Source organism: Schistocerca piceifrons, chromosome 7 (genome assembly GCF_021461385.2).
Source record: "Schistocerca piceifrons isolate TAMUIC-IGC-003096 chromosome 7, iqSchPice1.1, whole genome shotgun sequence".
Classification (NCBI taxonomy): Eukaryota; Metazoa; Arthropoda; class Insecta; order Orthoptera; family Acrididae; genus Schistocerca; species Schistocerca piceifrons.
The window spans coordinates 423,954,227-423,971,393 of NC_060144.1; the positions used below are offsets into that span (position 1 = coordinate 423,954,227).

The 17,167-nt window shown below is 43.5% G+C and overlaps 1 protein-coding gene across 1 annotated transcript in view; it reads left to right on the top strand.

The window, feature by feature from the left end:
• Positions 1 to 17,167, top strand: part of LOC124805757 (lachesin-like) — a 444,942-nt gene that overhangs the window by 253,640 nt on the left and 174,135 nt on the right. The gene's annotated exons all lie outside the window — the stretch shown is intronic.

The window sequence follows — 17,167 nt, forward strand, 5'->3', positions numbered from 1 at the left end:
TGTCAATAAAGTTTCCCCTTCCTGGGACAATGAATTCACGGTGTTCTTATTTCATTTTCCAGGAGTGTAGTTTAGGACTTTGCGATCCATTTTAAGCAAAAAATAGTCTTCACGCATCTTAATGTTTACGATTTCGTATCTCCTGAACAGTATTTCGTATAATGACATGATTTAGCAAGGACATCCAGTAATACACAGGGCGTTTCCGTAAGCGCGTGCAGAAATGTAACAGGACACAGAGCATGCTCCATTGAACAATATGGGGTAGGAAATATGGGGTCGCAGAGGCCAGCTAAAGGAAATATGCAAGTAAACTTGTCTACTGCTTTGTCTAGCATTACTGTTTTCCAGCTTATTCACATGTAACATGTATGCATGAATTGTGCTTTTTATTTACATGTACATTATTTCCTGCAAACAAACGAGGAGGACAAGCCTGATTACTAGGGAGTCCAACTAGCCGCTGAATAGCCAACTGTACCTGTTGTTCATTCAAAGAGTTCTATCGGGGTTAATGAGAGGGTGTGGATATAACATGACGGTGCACCGACTCACTTCAGTGTGGTTGTCAGCAACTAACTCAGTCCTCTATTTCTTGGTCCCTGAATTGGAAGGGAAGGTGCTATTCCATGGCTTAAATCCCCCTGATTATTTCCTATGGGGACAGCTAAAGTCACTTGTGTATAAGACCCTAGTGGACACGTAGATGGACGTAGTTGCCAGAATTGTAGGTGCCTGTTATGTGATTCGAAATACAAAAGGAATATTTGTCAGGGTACGTCAGATTTTCTTCATCGATGTCATGCTTGTATTGAGGCTGATGGCCGGCAGTTTCAGCTCGTTTTGTAAGATACAGTGCAAATGGTATGTTCATTGTGTCAGTTATGGTACTTGCGGTTATGTAACTAACGTAAATAAAAAGTACACAGTAATGTGATGTTATTCCCATTATCTTCTTATGCTGGCTTCTGCGAACCCAGGTTCCCTACCACAAATTGTTCAGTGGAGGATCCGCTAAGTCCTGTTAAATTTTTGAACTCTTTTACGGAAACACCCTATATGCAGACACTGTATAGAAAGTGAGCTGCGAATAGAGGCAGAATTAACTTAGCCGGTCAGATATGAAATTCAAAGATATCAAAATTTTTAACATGGTTGCTTTGTTCAGTGACCGTTTATAAACTAAAATTGAAACAAATGAGCCCTCGGTCACAACTTTTTAGTCTTATTAACCAAGTTTCAACATTTATAAAAGTGCCTTCATCAGAATTTAGACATTTAAAGAGGTCTATCACACAATTACAAATTTGTGCGAAGAAAAATTTTTGATATTAAAATGTGTAAGTACTGACTGACGATACAGGGTAGAGACAGTACTTACACGTCACGTATGAAATAAATAAGAGTCCAGAAGGGCTTTAGTCACAAAATATTTAAAAGGAATGTGTGAAGGAGAGCCTCTAAGGGCTGCTCATACCCGTACGGCCAGAGGTTACAACGGACTCCGTTAAAGAACAACAGGGGCACGGAATACGACTCGTGTAATTTGGTAACTTGGCCGAATGTCACCTTACTACCTGTGGATTATCAGCGAGACAAGTGAAGGACGGACACACAAAGAAACGGCGAGGGTTAAAGTTTGATATGTAAACATTCGTCAGCTTTCGTATTTATGTACGGCACCAGTTACTCTTGGTTAAGAGACGTTGTTTGAGAGCATTCTGAATCAAGTCTATATCGTGCCCATACCGTTCCCCGATTTTTCCATGTCGGTTTCGGCTGACTGCTGTTAACTTCTGTGTACCGGTACTAATGCTGGTGCTTATTTGTCCAGTCTTTGTAAAAAGTGTACATATGAAGGGCTTATTTCCATAGTGGTACAAGTCCATTACCTCCACTTTTCTGTCTATAATGCTTCTGAAATTAATGAGCCAAACAAGCAGAAAGAATGGTTCATCTCTAGCAAGATGCCACATTGTTGAATATTTCTGGTATCTCAACTGCAGATTTTTCAGCGCTCATTTAACTTTAGGACTCTGTATCTCAATATGAACAAAAATGGACTTGTACCACTATTGAAATAAGCCCTTCATATGTATTGCCCTGCTAAGAATTTTTCCTTTAAACTGCTTTAAAAGTAAATATGTTTTATATGTAAATTGAAGGTGGAGGACGGAGAAAGGAGAGCAAAATACTTAATGGACCGAGATTCAAAACTGGGATCTCCTGCTTACTAGGCTGATGCATTAACCACTGTGGCATCCGGCACACAGTGTTATCGCAACTGCGAGGAATATCTCGACACATCTCACAGCCGACATGTCCAAAAGAACAGATAGCATGCATTCATATAATTGATTCGCCTGGATTGACAATGGACCCACCATTGAAGAGGAGGTGGCTGCCCACATTAAATCGCTAAAGAAAGGAAAAGCCCCTGGACCAGAAGGAATTTTGACTGAGGTGGTGCAATTTTTAGGCCCTCAGCTGGTAACAACACTCACCGATTCATTCAATGAATGCCTTAGACAACTAAAATTCCCTAAGATCACAAAAGTTCAAATGGTTCAAATGGCTCTGAGCACTATGGGACTTAACAGCTGTGGTCATCAGTCCCCTAAAACTTAGAACTATTTAAACCGAACTAACCTAAGGACATCACACACATCCATGCCCGAGGCAGGATTCGAACCTGCGACCGTAGCAGTCGCGCGGTTCCGGACTGCGCGCCTAGAACCGCGAGACCACCGCGGCCGGCTGATCACAAAAGTTGCAAACATTGTAATCATCAAAAAACTACCCGATAGAGACCAGGTTGAAACTGAATCGTACAGACCGATATGCTTGTTGGACTTGTTTGGAAAATTACTAGAGAAACTGTTGCCTGACTGCGCATCGAGTGCTGTGCGGGATGAGTGACAGGCAGTTCGGCTTTAGGCCTGGGCAGTCAGCATCTGATGCGATCGCCCTGGCGGCTGGGGTCTGTGACTCAGCCTCGCACAAGTACGTAGTAGGCATAATGGTGGACATCAGTGGCGACTTTGACACCCTGTGGTGGCCCTCGCTCTTCCCCTATCTACGGAGGAAGGAGTGTCCAGGGCCGCTATACAGTTGCCTGAGGAGCTAATGCGAGGATACGGAGGTCTGGCTATCATCTCCTAGCGGGAAAATTGGAGAAACAATAACAAAGGGATGCCCCCAGGGTTCCATGTTAGGCCCCCTGTTGTGGGACATCCATATGGAACAACTACTGGATAATCTGCAGCAGAGCGAAGACGTGCTAGAGGTGATAGCCTGTTGGTTGGCGGCCGTAGCCGCGAAGATGTAGAATGAAAATTAGAAAGGGCATTGGAAAAATTACAACTTTGTTGCATGAATACAAAAATGACAATTTCACCGAATAAGTCCACATATCTTCTGTTGAAAGGACAACTCATAAGGAACCTCCACAGTAAGAAATGGGGGCTCGCCTGTTCTTCGGCGACGCAAGACACGCTACTTGGGAATCATCATTGATGAAAGATGGAACTTTCGAAAGCACTTTGAAACTGTAACCCAAAGAGCCCTACAAGTACTTAATAACCTGAACTCCACTGGTCACAAAAGATTTAATCTTCACCCTCATATGTTAAAACTACGTATATCACAACAGCATATTAACGTCACTAGTGGGTTACGGTTCGGGAGTTTGGGCGCACAGGCTCACGAGGGCGGTGCCTGCCATGTCATTGAGAAGAGTGCTGAGGAATGTGATATTAAGGTCAGTGGGGGCCTACAGGACATCTGCAGGTGGGGCCCTGTTACTGATAATGGGGCTCTGCCCTCTGTACATCAGGATTAGAGAGCAGGCAGCATGGTTCTGGGCCAAGAAAGGGAATATTGAGAAAACAGAGGACTTTCTGGTTGTTCGGGTAGGGTACAAGGGTGCGATTAGGAGAAGAGGTGAGGAACTGTGGCAGGAATCGTGCGAGACTGATGGTGCTGGTCGTAGAACATTTTAACTTACGCCAGACGTGAAAGAAAGGTTAGGAATGAAGTACTTTGAGCCTTCTCGGGGACTGTTACACTTTAGCCCTGGTCATGGGCCCTATCCGACATGTCTATGTCGGTTTGGGAGGAGGGCTACGTCTGCGTGGGACTGTGGCGCACCGGAGGGTACTCCCGACCATGTGGTTTACGAGTGGGCCCCTTTTCAATTATGTAGCTGCCGCGTTACGACTTCAGCTACCCAACAATGACACATACTTCCGAGACGTGAGGAGAGATTTCGAACCCTGAACAACTTAGCCAACGAGGTATCACGGAAAGTTTTAACAGAATATCTGAGGGAAAATCGGGAATAGCAGCAAATAACTAAATGTGTCCCAGTACCCTGAACCAGTACCGCCTGTGCGTGTTAAGGTCGACTCACAATACAGTTGGAATCCGCCACGTGCAGGACTACGAGGATAGGGTATAACAAACCGAACTGAGACATGCACCGGACTTGACGTAGGATAGGATCTTAGTTAGTAGGACTTAGAAATAGAGAACACAAATAGGAACCTGCAGCGATTCAAATCATCCTAGACCTGCGTAGTGCCAGGGGCACGCTCTTCGTGGTTAGCTCGGTGAGCAAGGCCGCGCAGTAGGTCTATACATATCACTGACACACCTGTGACGCTGCAGGCAGTAGAGATTTAATCATAAGTAGCCATTAGAACTAAGTAGAGTACTAACAGAATAGAAATTGCCCATTGTAAAAATGTACTGTAGCTCACTTGTAATTACTGTAATTAGCTGCTAACAGTAATGATACTGTAACACCTTAGGACCCACTAATCATGTAAGGTGGTGGGATACATATGCATATTACAGAGATGAAGAATAAAGAATTTTTTTTAAATGGATCCACCTTCCTCAGTGCGGATGTATACGTACGCCCGACCTCCTGCGGAAATCTCAGAGTAGCGGTCATGGAGAAAATGGACAAGGACCGCGGGCAGGTGTCTGTAGATGAGTGTGTGCGTCGGCCGTGAAGCGTGCCGAGGTAGTCCGCGCCGCTGCAGTAACACTGTGTCCCATATGGTGCAGGAGTTAACGCACCAGGCTAGTAAGCAGGTGCTCACGAGTTCGCATCCCGATCCAGTACGCATTTTCACTAGTCGCCGCGTAATATCTCGATGCCGGTGACATCAGTAATCGCTTTACTTTCTTTTCTCCCTCTTCCCCACCTCCATTTTCCCCTTCAATTTACTTATAATGTACCACAGCTGCTGATATCCGAAATAACAGACACCACGCATTCATATAATGATAAATCATATACACTACTAGTCAATAAAATTCCTACACCAAGAAGAAATGCAGATGATGAACGGGTATTCATTGGACAAATATATTATACTAGAACTGACATGTGATTACATTTTCACGCAATTTGGGTGCATAAATCCTGAGTAATCAGTACCCTGAAAAACCTCCTCTGGCCGTAATAACGGCATTCATACGCCTGGGCATTGAGTCAAACAGAGCTTGGGTAGTGTGTACAGGTAGAGCTGCCCATGCAGCACGATACCACAGTTCATCAAGAGTAGTGACCGGCGTATTGTCAGGAGACAGTTGCTCGGCCACCATTGACCAGACGATTTCAGTTGGTGAGAAATCTCGAGAATTTGCAGGCCAGGGCAGCTGTCTAACATTTTCTGTATCCAGAAAGGCCCAAACACGACCTGCAACATGCGGTCGTTCATTATCCTGCTGAAATGTAAGGTTTCGCAGGGATCGAATGAAGGGTAGAGCCACGGGTCGTAACACATCTGAAATGTAACGTAAACTGTTCAAAGTGCCGTCAACGCGAACAAGAGGTGACCGACACGTGTAATCAACGGCACCCCATACCATCACGCCGTGTGATACGCCAGTATGGCGATGACGAATACACGCTTCCAATGTGCGTTCACCGCGATGTCGCCAAACACGGATGCGACCATCATGATGCTGTAAACAGAACCTGGATTCATCCGAAAAAATTACGTTTTGCCATTCGTGCACCCAGGTTCGTCATTGAGTACACAATCGAAGGCGCTCCTGTCTGTGATGCAGCGTCAAGGGTAACCGGTGCCATGGTTTCTGAGCTGATGGTCCATGCTGCTGCAAACGTCGTCGGACTGTTCGTGCAAATTGTTGTTGTCTTGCAAACGTCCCCATCTGTTGACTCAGGGATCGAGACGTAGCTGCAAGAATCCGTTACAGCCATGCGGATAAGATGCCTGTCACCTCGACTGCTAGTGATACGAGGCCGTAGGGATCCAGCACGGTGTTCCGTATTACCCTCCTGAACCCACCGATTTCATATTCTGCTAACAGTCACTGGATCTCGATCAACGCGAGCAGCAATGTCGCGATACGATAAACCGCAATCGCGATAGTCTACAATCCGACCTTTATCAAAGTCAGAAATGTGAAGATACGCATTTTTCCTCCTTACACGAGGCATCACAACAACGTTTCACCGGACAACGCCGGTCAACTGCTTTTGGTGTATGAGAAATCGGTTGGAAACTTTCCTCATGTCAGCAAGTTGAAGGTGTCGCCACCGGCGCCAAACTTGTGTGAATGCTCTGAGAAGTTAATCATTTGCATATCACAGCATCTCCTTCTGTCGGTTAAATTTTGCAGCTGTAGCACGTCATCTTCGTGGTGTAGCAATTTTAATGGCCAATAGTGTACATATGCCCTTACCTTTGTACTTGGTTGAATTGATCTGTTACTCTTAGAGAGAAATTTTGGCTAAACGGTGATTCAGCTCAAGCAAGGTGCTTTTGAAATCATATTCTGGTAAACTTGTTTAGATCTTTCAGTGCCTGATATTTGTACGAGAAATGGTGAAATCATCTTATTTAAGTCATAGTGAAGAGTAGCAGTTTATCTAATGGGGCCTTTGATTTAAGATTTGTGTAATTCCCTTACTTGGGGTTTCGTTACATTACCAAAAAAAAATTTTCTCATTCCTTTCGAGTGTAAAGCTCGTATTGTCCTGTTTCACTGTAAGATATGGGCTGCAATTATAACTTACATGTGTTGAAGAGAATGATTTCCGAAGTGTCATAATTATACTCTTTAAGACAGTCCACCGCATTTTGGGGGGCAAATCCGGCGATTATCTTGAAGCTGATATATGCAGTTGGATTCCACAAAGGGATTGTATCGAATCTAATGCTTACGTTGTACATTTCTTAAAGAAAATAATTTTTTCCTTTACTATTCTTTATTGTTGTTTCTAATGTTTTTAAGCTTCACGTTTCGATTAGAGTATTTAATAAAACAAAATTTTGTTAATGATTGTATATGTTTACTTCCCTGTGTGCGCAACTGGCTTCTTCCACTACCAAATTTAATATTCTGTCTTTTATTAATCTTGAGATAACTCATAATGAAGTAATAAAATAAAACGTCATGACAGAATCTGAGGTTTGCTGCCTGCCAGTTTAAACAAAATCTTATTTTTCACTCATATAAGTGTGTATGACGCCGTATCTCCTGAGTTACACTGAGCAGCAAGAACATTACGACCAGCACCTAATAGCCTGTATGTTCTTCTCTGGCACGGATAAGAGCGGCGTAGCGTCGTGGTTTAGAAGCAATGAGACCTTGGTAGGTCGCTGGACGGAGCTGGCACAAAATCTGTACGCACAAGTCACTTAATGCCCGTTAATTCCGGGGAGGGGACTATGAGCTCTGACGCCACGTTCAGTCCCATCTCAGATGTATTCGATCATATACAGATCTGGCTAGTTGGGGGACCCGCTTTTTAACTGGAACTTGCCACTGTGTTCCTCGAACTACTCCACCACACTCCAAGCCTTCTGACATTTGTATTATCTTGATGAAAATGCAACTGCCGTCGAGAAACAGGATCATAATGTACATGGTCTGGAACCAGTGTACGGTACTCCTAGGCCGCCATGGTCCCTTGCACGAACTCTACTGGACATGTGGATGCTCATGTGAATGTTCCCCAGAACATTATGGAGTCGCCGCCAGCTTGTCTCCGTCCCGCAGTACAGCTGTCAAGGAGCTGTTGCCCTGGAAGGCGATAGATATCCACCCTCTCATCGGTATGATGAAGAAGGTATCGGGATTCATCAGGCGATGAAACATTCTGCCACTGCTCCAACATTCAGTGCCCATTTCAGTCGTATGTGCTGATGTCTTGGTGTTAATATTGACACATGCATGGGTAGTCGATCGCAGAGGCCTATCGTTAGGAGTATTTGGTGCACTGTGTGTTCAGCCACGCTTGCTCCCTGCCCAGCATTAATGTCACATGGTAGTTCCGCAGAGGTTCGCCGCCTATCATCTTATACCAGTCTGCCCAGCCTACAACGTCCGACATCTGTAATGTATGACGACCACCCAACCCCACGACGTCTGGACGTGGTTTCCCCTTGATTTCGCCACGTGTTGAAGACATACAACACAGTATTTCTCCGACAACCGACAAGTCGTGCGGTTTAGGAAATGGTCGTGCCCACGCATCAAAATCTGCGCTCGATCAAACTGAGATAGCTCGATCACCGTTCCCATTCTACAAACGGACAGCATGCTCACTGATACGACATGCACTATCCGTGTGTCAGATTAGCAGTCATTCCTCACCAGGTGACGTTGCTATCGCGTATACGGGTTTATATCAATAGTAGGTCGTTGGCCGTAATGTTCTGGTTGATCAGTATATATAACATGTAAATTCCTATTGTAATAATAAAAATAGGAATAAAATTATGTAACCCTACTTAGGCAGTCAAAATAAGTAAGATTACGATGTCTCAATTCACGTTGACCGTCCAGATATTGAGATGTCAACATCTTCCAAAATATTTAGACTTCGACGTTTAGCTATGTAAGGGCACCACCCAACTTTCTCGGTCCCGTTACATCGCATCAGTACTTGCTTTTGACACGTTCGTGTTGTGTCGCTTATTATCTAGATTCCCCACGCTGGCCTATCCAATTAGCTGCTTGCCCCCACACGTTCAGCGTTCTCTAGGTTCTAACCTGTGTTTGTTCCGGCTACGTGACTATCTGTATTTTACATTATGGTCAATTCTCTAAAACCGCTCTTCTTTAATATTTTAGTTTCCTTTGATTGGTCTGCTTCTCTGTGTATGGTTATTAATGACCTATTTTTTGTATTTATTGTTTCCTATTTTATTGTCTTTCTCATTCGATCTTTTTTTTTTTTTTTGCCTGCATCCCACCTCATGCTACTGCCACATCAGTCTTTTACGCTTTACGCTGTTCTCGCAACGAGGAGTTTATCTAATCACCTTCATTTGAATTCCTATTTCAAACTTTGAATGTAAGACCCTATCATTTTTTTGATTTTTACTGTAGGATACCTTACTATCTGGTGTGGTCTACTGAATCGTTCTGCCGATTTTATTACTACGACTCTTCAGACGGACGTTTGGTTTTTATTTGACTAGGAATGCTGGATCGTGCATTTAACCCTAGCGTGTGTTTTAGCGAACTGATTGTTTGTACTTTTATCCGTTATTTACTGCAATCTCTTATAACATGGAATACAGCTGATATTGTTAATTACATGTTTTTCTCATTTTTTCTACTCAGATATATATCTGAGGATGCAGCTATAACCTGCGAAACCCGTCACTTCAATAAACGCTCATTTACTAGCTGTTGCGGTTCTTTATGTCTCAAGAAGGACTTCCTCTGCTATGGTTGTCCTGAGCACCAAGTGTTTTGTATTGCTAGATTCCTATGTCAGCATAAACTGAGAGAGATATGCCTTTTCAGCATAGTGTGACCCATCTGTCTCCGGAGAATCACAAAACATAATAACATACTTGTATCAAAGAGTACGCTAAGGCATGTTTCAGAAAAGATCGATGCACTTGACAGGCGATGCCCGCAGGAACCACTACCGATAACGAGCACACGTCTTTGGTAAAAATCAGAACATCTTTAGTAGAAATTATAAAATCCAAGTAACTAGAATACGAATCGAGGAAATAAAGCAGTGTGATTTTTATAGAACTCGTATGAACCCAACAGTGTGCACGGTGCAGTTGTAGTTATAGCACCGTCCGTGTGGACGCCGTTGTAGTCGGTTCCAGGGAAGTTCCAGGAGGTCGTCTCTCCCCTGCAGTGCGAGGGCGAGAGACGGGAGCTGTGCAGTGATATCGGAAACGTCTGGACGGTTGGAAAAGCGAGGCGGTAGAAGGAGTTCCACCTGTCAGCCAGGAAGACGACTCGCTATCGATCTGCCAACACAGACGACGGATACGGCAGAAAAACCCAGCCACCGGTTCCATTAGCACACACTGGCGAGCGCCTTCAACCGTGGAAGCCTCGAAAGCAACAGCCGCAGGCAGCCTCAGAATTATGGTGGGAGAGAAACACACTTCCATAATACAGGGAACTACTTCCTAAATATAGGGCTTTTGGTGTGTAAGTGCAGATACTGTAATCACTTGCACCTTTATATACAGGGTGGTCCACTGATAGTCACCAGGCCAAATATCTCACGAAATAAGCATCAAACGAAAAAACTACAAAGAACGAAACTTGTCTATCTTGAAGGGGGAAACCAGATGGCGGTATGGTTGGCCCGCTAGATGGCGCTGCCATAGGTCAAACGGATATCAACTGAGTTTTTTTTCTTTTTTTAAATAGGAACCCCAATTTTTTATTACTTATTCGTGAAGTCCCTAAACAAATATGAATGTCTTAGTTGGACCACTTTTTTCGCTTTGTCACAGATGGCGCTGTAATAGTCACAGACGTATAAGCACGTGGTATCACGTAACATTCCGCCAGTGCGGACGGTATTTGCTTCGTGATACATTACCCGTGTTAAAATGGAGCATTTACCAATTGCGGGAAAGGTCGATATCGTGTTGATGTGTGACTAATGTGATCAAAATGCCCAACGGGCGTGTGCTATGTATGCTGCTCGGTATCCGGGACGACATCATCCAAGTGTCCGGACCGTACGCCGGATAGTTACGTTATTTAAGGAAACAGGAAGTGTTCAGCCACATATGAAAATTCACCCACGACCTGCAACAAATGATGATGCCCAAGTAGCCGTTTTAGCTGCTGTCGCGGCTAATCCGCACATCGGTAGCAGACAAATTGCGCGAGAATTGAGAATCTCTAAAACGTCGGTACTGAGAGTGCTACATCAACATCGATTGCACCGGTACCATATTTATATGCACCAGGAATTGTATGGCGACGACTTTGAACGTCGTGTGCAGTTCTGCCACTGGGCACAAGAGAGATTACGGGACGATGACAGTTTTTTGCACGCGTCCTATTTAGCGACGAAGCGTCATTCACCAACAGCGGTAACGTAAACCGGCATAATATGCACTATTGAGCAATGGAAAATCCACGATGGCTGCGACAAGTGGAACATCAGCGACGTTGGCGGGTTAATGTATGGTGCGGCATTATGGGAGGAAGGATAATTGGCCCCCATTTTATCGATGACAATCTAAATGGTGCAATGTATGCTGATTTCCTACGTAATGTTCTACCGATGTTACTACAAGATGTTTCACTGCATGAGAGAATGGCGAGGTATTTCCAACATGATGGATGTCCGGCACATAGCTCGCTTGCGGTTGAAGCGGTATTGAATAGCATATTTCATGACAGGTGGATTGGTCGTCGAAGCACCGTACCACGGCCCGCGCGTTCACCGGATCTGACGTCCCCGGATTTCTTTCTGTGGAGAAAGTTGAAGGATATTTGCTATCGTGATCCACCGACAACGCCTGAGTACATGCGTCAGCGCGCTGTCAATGCATGTGCGAACATTACGGAAAGCTAACTACTCGCTGTTGAGAGGAATGTCGTTACACGTATTGTCAAATGCATTGAGGTTGGCGGACATCATTTTGAGCATTTATTGCATTAATGTGGTATTTACAGGTAATCACGCTGTAACAGCATGCGTTCTCAGAAATGATAAGTCCACAAAGGTACCTGTATCACAACAACCGAAATAAAATGTTAAAACGTACCTACGCTCTATATTTTAATTTTAAAGAACCTACCTGTTACCAACTGTTGGTGTGAAATTGTGAGCCATATGTTAGTGACTATTACAGCGCCATCTGTCACAAAGCGAAAAAAGTGGTCAAACTAAAACATTCATATTTCTTTACGTACTGCACGAATATTTAGTAAAAATGGGGGTTCCTATTAAAGCAATGCAGTTGATATCCGTTTGACCTATGTCAGAGCCATGTAGCGGGCCTACCATAGAGCCATCTGGTTTCCCCCTTCGAGCTGGACAAGTTTCGTTCTTTGTAGTTTTTTCGTTTGACTCTTATTTCGTGAGATATTTTTCCCGTTCACGATCAATGGACCACCCTGTATACACACTTCAACGTGTTACTTGATTTTCCTCTGCGTCTAACGCAATGGCCATAAACACATCAATAATGTAGTACATTATGTTTTCTGCACGTTCGTTGCAGCACCACTAAGTGAGCTATGCCTCCTGGTAAAGACTAACCGTTTTGTCTCCATCGGCGACCACAGTTCAACACCTGATATGCTACCCACACAAAACCAGACAACTTCACAAGGCAAGATCGCTAAACAAAACAAACAAAAAAACAAAAAAAAAAAACATTTTATTGGTTGACCGATGAAGACAGAGCGACGCTGTCATCATAGAATTTTATGCTTTTGAATCCAAAGTCATAAAATCCGATCATGAAAGCATATGTCTGTCGGGACCGGTCATCCTATAAATCGCTTTTTAGAAATTTTTGCTCGTGAAGTTACGTTTTTGAGTCCAAAAGCATAAGATCCGATGATGACAGCATAGCTCGGTCGAAAGCGGTCTTCTTGGCTTGTGAAGCTTCCTTCAGTTATCGAACATTCAGTTCGCTCCCAGGCTAACCTTGCAAGGAATAATGGCTTGCTCTTGCCACATATACTCCGCGGAACTAACCAAGACAAAAAATATACTACTCCTGACAGCTATAATTATTAGTCTGCAAATGAAATAAAGACTGATGTAATGTTGTTCAGTATACCGTCTTCAGTCGCCAATAAATATATCAGGCTTTATACTCCTAACACCTCGTATGTCGACATGTTATGTTATAATATTACGGCTCAGAAGAAGAAATTAGTGTTTTTAAGCTGGTAATATTAAAGCCGTTGTTATTGAACTAGTGCGTGTAGTATCTCTGTTTGTGTGTCTGTGAAGAACATTATCAATTTCCACAGCGGCGTCGACTATTCCCACAACGTACGTAATTTCGTTCAGGTAGACGTAGTCGAATAGTCGAAGTAGAGAAGATATAAAATGTTGACTGGCAATGGCAAGGAAAGCGTTCCTGAAGAAGAGAAATTTGTTAACATCGAGTATAGATTTAAGTGTCAGGAAGTCGTTTCCGAAAGTATTTGTATGGAGTGTAGCCATGTATGGAAGTGAAACATGGACGATAAATAGTTTGAACAGGAAGAGAATAGAAGCTTTCAAAATGTGGTGCTACAGAAGAATGCTGAAGATTAGATGGGTAGATCACATAACTAATGAGGAGGTATTGAACAGATTTGGGGAGAAGAGGAGTTTGTGGCACAACTTGACGAGAAGAAGGGACCGGTTGGTAGGACATGTTCTGAGGCGTCAAGGGATCACAAATTTAGCATTGGAGGGCAGCGTGGAGGGTAAAAATCGTAGAGGGAGACCAAGAGATGAATACACTAAGCAGATTCAGAATGATCTAGGTTGCAGTAGGTACTGGGAGATGAAGAAACTTGTACAGGGTAGGGTAGCATGGAGAGCTGCATCAAACCAGTCTCAGAACTGAAGACCACAACAACAACAACATAGTCGAATAGCTCTCTTGGTGTAGAAGCAGCTTCCGGCTCCGACGTTCGCCTGTAAGATTCTTGAAATGTAAGAGAAAGAAAACTTGTATACAATCTTCTCTAACTGGGATACTGCCATTCGAATTTGGTTATTCGATGACTGTCTGCGAGTGAAATGAGTTCGTTTTCGCAGGGAAAACTTTCTCTCTGCCTTTCACCGTGTCATTGAAGCAAGTTCTACAGCAAGCATCGACCACTAAATGTTCGAAATCCTATACAAGCTTGTCGTACATTACAGTTCATCACAGAATCTCATGCTCAAAAGTAAATACGCGAAAACACCTTTCAAATGGCTCTGAGCACTATGGGACTCAACATCTTAGGTCATAAGTCCCATAGAACTTAGAACTACTTAAACCTAACTAACCTAAGGACGTCACACACACCCATGCCCGAGGCAGGATTCGAACCTGCGAACGTAGCAGTCCCGCGGTTCCGGACTGTAGCGCCAGAACCGCACGGCCACCGCGGCCGGCCACCTTTCAAATGCACCAGATTGTATAAGTATTATGGCTGTTACTAAACTCCACATTAACATTACATATCGCTTGTGAATCTCAAAAAACACAAATTATACAATATGGCGGCTAACAATGACTATGTCATTGCTCACATTTCATACGCGTTCTCTCGTTATCCTGTCTCGCAACAAAGTGCTGTCACATACCGAGTTTCTTATGTTTCTTCCCTCGCCATGGAGCAACGGTATGTCAAGGAATAAATAGACGCTCGCGCAGTCGAAACGTCCTGCCTCTTCAGCTGACGGATTCATGCCTCCCAACCACTGGTACGGTCCAAGGGATATTGTAATGTCAAGAGAAAAAGAATACGGAAACTGGGAATCACACGTTGTTGTGGATTATTCGTTCACTGCCCTTAATGACCTTTCAGCAGTTTGCATATTTACACCTATGTTTCGCAAGCTACGTTACGATATGTGATGGATAGCGCCCCTGGTACCATTACCCCGCTCCCCATTCACTCATCCGCTGGCGAAAGCGCATAGGAGGAATTATTATCGACAAATCTCTACATGAGATTCCATTTCCTTGTTGTGGTAATTTAGCTAGACGTATTTTGGAGCATGTAATACGCTGCCAAACTCCTCTCGGAACGCTCTCTGTCGGTGACCTTCTTGTGATCAACAACGCCTCTCTGGTAACGTCTGGAAGTACATTTTGTTGAGAAACGCCGTAACGCTTTCACGCCGTCTAGAGCACGCTTCGCTCTTCGATGTAGCCTGCCTGTCTCTGCTGTAAACCCAACCTGATACTAGAGCAATACTCAATAAGGCTTTTTGCAAGCTTTTATGAATTACCAGGGCGTGCTGGAAAGCAGTACCAACGAAGATTTTAATCTCTTCTGAACGTCGGGTGAGATATTACATGTCATGAACATTAGTCAGTTGACTTTCCCGCTTCGCTGGCCCAAGTCGCAACCCTCTGACGCTAGATGACTCCCAATTCTTGGGTGGAACATGGTGGTCTGTAAACTAACTACTTCAGCGCGTGAGAAACAGCGTACTGTTATCGAAGTTCGAATTCAAAGAGTTCGTCCACACTTGGACTGCACTCTTCTTCAGCATGACATGCCAGACCACACACGAGCCGACTCCTGCCGCTGATCATCCTCTATGCTGTCCCGACTTGGCCCCATTCAATTTTCATCTGTTTCCAAAACTTAAAGAACACCTTCTAGGAGTTCACACTGATGCTGATGAAGCGGCTCAAGTAGAGGTGGGATTGTAGATGTGTCAACAAACATTCTGCATTGATGGTAAAGCAAATTGGTCTCTTGTTGGGAGGAATTTCTTCGCCGACAGGGTTATGTTCCGAAACAAATATGTAGACTTGAAGAATAGAGATGAAGAATGTTAATAAAGTTCGTTCAATTGAAAGACATTTAAGAGTTTTCACATAAAAATGTTTTCAGCAGGGTCTCATACATTTTCTTAACAGCCGGATCTCAGCCTGGCAGCTTGTTTTCGTAACATTTGTGTTTTGAATTCAGGAAAAGAGGCAGTCATTTGAAAAACCGCACTTAAATGAACATTCCATCAGATCATCGACACAGGCAGCTGTCTATAGCTTGTTCCACACACCACTGAAACTCTGAACGTTTCTGGCTCCCTAACTGAAATTGGTAGGAATCTGACTTAAACTTATTTCTACACTGTTGTTTTACATAAATCAGATACAAAATAGAAAAAAATTATATGTTCCAAAAATTATAACTCTTCACTGTATCTCGCTAGACGATAACTAAATAAATCATAGAACTTCCTGGCAGACTAAAGGTGTAGGCTGGACAACGCTTAGAACCCGGGTTCGCTTTTTCCACGAGAGTAGTCTACTGAACTTTTCCCCCCTCTTTCTATCTGTTTGTTTCTTTCTCAATTTTCTTCAGCAGTTGCGAGCGGATGCCGCGTGGCACGTCTCAAATAACATCGAAGTTGGATATTTCACTATTATTTTATTTTATTTTATTCATTTATTTTTCGGCGGCCGACTGACTTACTCAGCTCTGACTCAAAACACGTTCTCACAGAATTTCTCCCGCTAGTACCTCCTACCTTCCTAACTTCATAGACCTTACCTTGCGTAACTTACGGGATTACCACTTCTGTGATATAGGAAGGCAGTTTGGTAGTAGATTAGGTACTGGCGGAACTAAAGCTGGGAGAAGAAGCTTCGAGTCGTGCTCAGCTAGCTCAAGGGTAGAGCCCTTACCTGTAAAAAAGAAAATCTCCGTTATGGCACAAGGTTTTAATCTGCCGGGAAGTTTCATATAAGTGTACACTCCGCTGCAGAGTGAAAAATTAATTCTCTCCATAAGTCATAATCATAGCTTCGCAAGAAGAGAAATGTTTCTTACATGTACCTACCTAAATAAATATTCGTACCATTTCTAATAACGTAAGGAAAAGTGCCTTACCTGAAAAAAATATGTGTATTTATTCTGGCATCAGAAACATTAAAACAGACATGACGTTAGTTCACAAAGCAACAATAGTCTCAAGCTGTATGGAATTTGAAGATAATGCTGCTGTGACATATCTCAAAAACGTCGTTGGCATGATATTCACTGTATGTTCAGGTGTTGCAAATGACGATCTTGGCATGTGCCAAAACATCCATTGAGACTAATTGCAAAAAGATGACGATGAATTATTTGAAAATTGCTATGGAACTGAAATTCCAACCATACTCTAGAGGAAATATAGGAACAGTCCAATGGCATAACAGTTATTGTTTATACA